General features: G+C 45.6%; 1 protein-coding gene across 2 annotated transcripts in view; it reads left to right on the forward strand.

Annotated features, from left to right (window-relative positions):
• Positions 1-12: 12 nt before the first annotated feature.
• Positions 13-4970, forward strand: part of Ptp4a2 (protein tyrosine phosphatase 4A2) — a 31847-nt gene continuing 26889 nt past the window's right edge. Inside the window, exon 1 of one of the 2 annotated variants that reach the window (XM_055611359.1) lies at positions 13-130. The gene's annotated coding sequence lies outside the window, so the exon portion shown is untranslated. Of the gene's footprint in view, positions 131-302; positions 320-4970 lie in introns of those variants that run through there. The other variant, XM_055611360.1, reaches the window with a different exon arrangement.

Genomic DNA, 4970 nt, shown 5'->3' on the forward strand with positions numbered 1-4970 from the left:
TGGGGGGGAGTCGTCGCCGCCGCCGCCGCCGCTCCCGCCGCCGCCGCCGCCGCCGAGGTGACTGAGGAGAGAGGCGCCTCCTCGCTCCCGCCTCCGCCGGCCTTCAATGCCCAGTCCTCAGCTCGCCAGCGTGAGTGCGCCCCTCCCGGGCGGCCCCGCGCGGCGCCCGGGCCTCGGCTAGGGGAGGGCGGGAGGCGCCGCTGCCATTAGAGCAGGCCCGAGACACGTCCCCGGAAGGAGGGCCGGGCCGGGCCAGGGGCGGGGAGCGGGGCTCGAGGTGGGGGAGCGAACGAGCGAGCGTGGAAGAATGCGGGAGAGGGTGCGTGTGCGGGCGGCGTGTGTCCTTGTGGGGGCGAAGGGGCGGCGAGGGCGAGTGGGGCGGCGGAGGAGCGTGGCGGACGGGGAGGTGTGCAGGGGTGCGCCTGCGTTTGTCCGGCGCGCGAGCGCAGGCATCCTGGAGGCCCCCTCGGTCTTTGTGTGGATGGTGAACCTCCGTGTCCGGGGCTCCTGACTCGGTCGGGAGCGTGGGATCCGTGAGTTTACGGTCAAGTAAGGGAAAGGGGGCTGAGTCCCCCGCCCCCACCCCCCCCAACCTGAAGCTGATCCCTGGCGCTTCTCTCCCCTTTCGGAAAAACGTATGTAAATTTATGAATTTCCAGAGATGCCTTGGCCGTCCTCCCCACCCCCCATTCCCCAGAGCTCGATTCTTGCCCAGGATCCTGAGTTTTTGCCGGTAAAGTATTCGGAAGCGTAAACTTTTTATTTTTTTATTTTTGGTAGGTGAATGCTTAGTGTTCAGGTCAAGGTTATTTAATGGGCTAAACCGCAGTGTCTTTTAGCTGTGACTCTTCTCTTGTCCTTCTGCAGGAAAGCCCCCAAGACACAGTCGTAGTATAAATATCGATAAGGAAGTGCCATAGTAGAGTTTCTGTCCTTGGATTTGTCACGGATTATAAAGTGACTAATCTAGCGTTATTGTAGGCATTCAGAAATGCTTAAGTTTGGAGTCGATATCACTGGATTGGTATATGGTATTTACTTGTTTCCGCGCTCTGTGTTACTGAGTAGTTTCAGACAGGAAGTGAGAGAAGTTAAGCCTTGTTAATGTGCAAAAGGAAACTAAGACTATAGGAGAACTCAAATTATCAGGGCTTTGTTTTCTGAGCCTGACATTTTTAGTTTCGGGTTGAATGATCCGAAATAATTGTTAATGGCTTTTTCTTTCTGAGGTTGAAGAAGTATTTCTTTTGTTTTATTTTACTATTTTTAAAAATTCCAGTTAGGAATTGTAGTTCGGTATGGTCTCAAACTCTTTGTAACAGGTTGGCTTTGAACTCTGATTCTCCTGCCTCGGTTTTTCAAGTGTTAAAATTATACGTGTAGAAGGAGGCTGAATCAAGATGAAGAGTTACTGATACAGATTTTCTATTTAATGATGTAGTCATAGAAAGTAATTGGAAATAAGCAAAACTGAGCCTGGTGGCACAGGTCTGTAATCTGAGCTGCTTGGAGGTCAGGCCAGAGGATGGAAGATTTTAAGGACAGTTTTTGAAACTTTGTGAGCCCTTATCTCAAAATAGTAAAAGGGGGTCTTGAAAATAGTAAAAGGGATATATTATAGCTCAGTGGTAGAGCACTTACTTGTAAAGAGAAGTCCTAGGTTTAATCCCCAGTGCTACTACTACCAAAAAAACGTTCAGGATAAGGAAAGGTTAAAAGGTTGTTTTTTTTGTTTTTTTGTTTTTTTGTTAGTGGGTGTAGAATTACAAACAAAAATCAACATGTTACTTGAAGTTAGAAATTTTACATATATGTAACATCTGATAAAATTTTTGTTAAACGTGAACAGTTTTCTGCAGCCTTCCTGGAACTTACCATGCAGCCCATGCTGGCCTGGCATTGTGGGTAGCACTTTTGCATCCCAAGTGCTGGGATGGCAGGCATGACCAACTAAGCTTAGGTAGAAATTAGTGGCTTAGATTTCTTAGTGTCCTTTTTCTCAGCAAGTAGCATACTATGCTTGAGTGCTTGAGTAGCATTGTCATTCACTGGGAGGTGGGAGTAATTGGTAATAAGTGCCACTATGCTACAGGTGCTTTTTAAATTCTCATTTAATTCTCACAGCCACAATAGAGGTGGAGGCTATCCTTTTTGGCATTCTTTTTTTTTTTTTTTTTTTTTTGGCATGTTTTTGAGACACTTCTGTTTGCCAGGCACTTAGGGATTTGGTGATGTGCTCCCTGGACTTCATAGTGAGATGAAAAGATACACAGCAGCAGGTACTTTATTCACTAACTTGTTCCAGGTCACACAAATAGTAAGAATTGGATTAAAAATTAAGGTAATCTAAAGCACCTGATTTTTCCCAAACCATTCTCTCAGTAGCATGTCTGACTTTGAAATTCCTCCTTCTTACAGTGATCTAGCAGTTTGCACTCACGAGAGCTGTGGAAACTAATGGAGAAGACAAGTGTCTTTGAGGCAAGAGGATTGTTGTAGGAGATGCTGACTTGAGGCTTTGTGGGTGCGCTAAACTAGACTTTTATGTAGGAGAAGATCCTGCCTTGAAACTGTCTTGGGGCCCCAGGGTGTGTGCTTTGAGACATTTTTTTATGAGGCACCTGGGATATGTCTGGGAGGGAAGTCTGATGAAAGAAATGTAGCAGACTTTTATGTTTGGGTATTCTGTGTGTGTTATAAGGGAGCATTTATTGGAGCTGAGGAGTGAACTGAAGTTGCCACTTTGTGAAAGTTTTTCTCTTGGGGTGTGCAGATAATTAAGTCAAGAGATTGCAAATCCCATGTCAGAATTCACTTGAAAGTGCTGTTAATTATAAGCTGAACTCCAGATGCAAAGGTACTACCAAGACAGCGGTTTGTTACACCTAGTAGCTGGAAAAAGCTGGCGTTTCAGGACACCCTCACCAGTAGAAAATAGTTCACAACTGCTGAACTGGATAGTTTTTGACTCAGAACAGAAGTCAGACCACTCCCTCCATGAGTCAGTCAAGTAATATTTAATTTGATTGAACCAAGTTTATAGGCAGAAACCATTTACAACATCACTGAACTTTGGTGGCACTAGAGAAGCAAGAGTAACTGAATGCTTCTGCACATGTTTTTCAAAGTCAAAGTCCCATATATGTAACTATATACTTGCTGGAAACTGTGAGCAGATTAAGTTGTAATGTTTGGTTTCTGTGTGTGTTAGGTGCACCCGGGATCCCTTCCTCACCTCACCCCAGAATGAATCCAGGGCCTACTGTCACTCTACTAAGGAGCTGAATGAACCCTGAGCCCTTTCACTACAGTGTTGACACAATGTTGAAATTCAGTAGGGATTTATATACACGTCAACCTTTTATTGGGATTAGGGGTTGGAGATCAGTAAAGCCTCTGGAGAAAACATTGATAAGGAAAGCTTCAGGTGAACCACACAGCTTTCCAACATTCACTCTGGAGATCAAAACTTGTTAGAGCAAAACCTAAGTTATGCGGAATGCGGAGGTAGAAGTTGGGAATTGTTAAATAAGGAGTAGAAATCTGGACACAGTTTAATGTGGTAGGTTGAGTCACTTCAGTAAGGAGGGTAGTGGAAGGGATGTGTTTTGGGTGCTTTTAAAATATGTTAAACTTCAGCTAACTTGGTTACAGTATTCCTCCCTCCCCCCAGAGAGGGTTTCTCTGTAGCCATGGATGACCTGGACTCTTGTAGACCAGGCTGGTCTCCAGCTCACAGAAATCCACCTGCCTCTGCCTCCTGGAATGCTGGAATTACAGGCGTGCACCATAATGCCCATCTAGCATTTCCTTCTTTAGAGGCCTTTTTGAGTGTGATCATAAACCATCACCTTTATATCCATCCAGGTGATAGTTCATCAGGTAAAGGTGCTTGCCAGTTAACAACCTGAGTTTCATCCTTGGAGCTTGCATGATAGAAGGAGAAAACCAACTGTAGGTTGTTTTCTGACTCCTCATCTGTGCTGTGGCCCACACAAATGCACATATACACCCACAGGCTAAATAAATGTAAAAAACAAACTGTTGACTCATCACATAATAAATTTAATTCCATAGTGATATTCTTTCATCTGTACAAGTAAGAGAATCGGTTTATAGATTAAATGTTGAATTTCAAGTTTTGAGATCTAGGCTGAGATGACAGTAAGCACATGGGGAGGAAAAAAATTGTTTTCCTTTTGGAATTAAAGCATTAAATCTTTGTTGAAGCAGTGGATGCTCCTGATAATTTGGGAAATGGTGATTTGAGTTTTATCTTTTGAATAAAGGAAGAGTCTTCCCCCCCCCTCCATATTCAACCTCAAAACTATTATACGAAGATGTCTGGTATCTTCACGAACTACATGGTTTTATACATGAATCACATTTTCTGCTTCACTTGACTTCTTGTACTGTCTTTTAGGTCTTGATGGTGCAGAGCTGAAGTGGGTGTTAAATCTGCCCCTTGGAGTTATGGCGGTCTGGGCCGTTGTTACAGTTGTCATTTTCCCTGCCCCTCCATTTAGAAAAGCTGCTTAACTGTAGGCTCTGTGTGCTTTCCACGAATCCTCAGGAAGTTATCAGGACTTGCGTGATAGAATGACCTTCTGCACTATATTCTCTGTCTCCCTCACCTTTCCAGCCTCTCCCCCTCTTTTTCCTCCATCCTTCCTTTCTTTTCCTTTTCTTTCTGAGACAGGGTCTTTAACTCTGACTGGCTGTTCTAGAGATCCACTGGCCACTCACTGCCTTTCCAGCCCTGGAGTTGAAGGTGTTCACCATCACACCTGGGCCCCCTTGCATTTCCTTCCTCCCTCCCTTCCTTCCCTTCCTTCCCTCCCTCCCTCCCTCCCTCCCTCCTCCTTCCTTCCTCCTTCCTTCCTTCCTTCCCTCCCTCCCTCCCTCCCTCCCTCCTCCTTCCTTCCTCCTTCCTTCCTTCCTTCCTTCCCTCCCTCCCTCCCTCCTCCTTC

This window comes from Psammomys obesus, unplaced genomic scaffold, assembly GCF_907164565.1.
Source record: "Psammomys obesus unplaced genomic scaffold, mPsaObe1.curated_primary_1811, whole genome shotgun sequence".
NCBI lineage: Eukaryota > Metazoa > Chordata > Mammalia > Rodentia > Muridae > Psammomys > Psammomys obesus.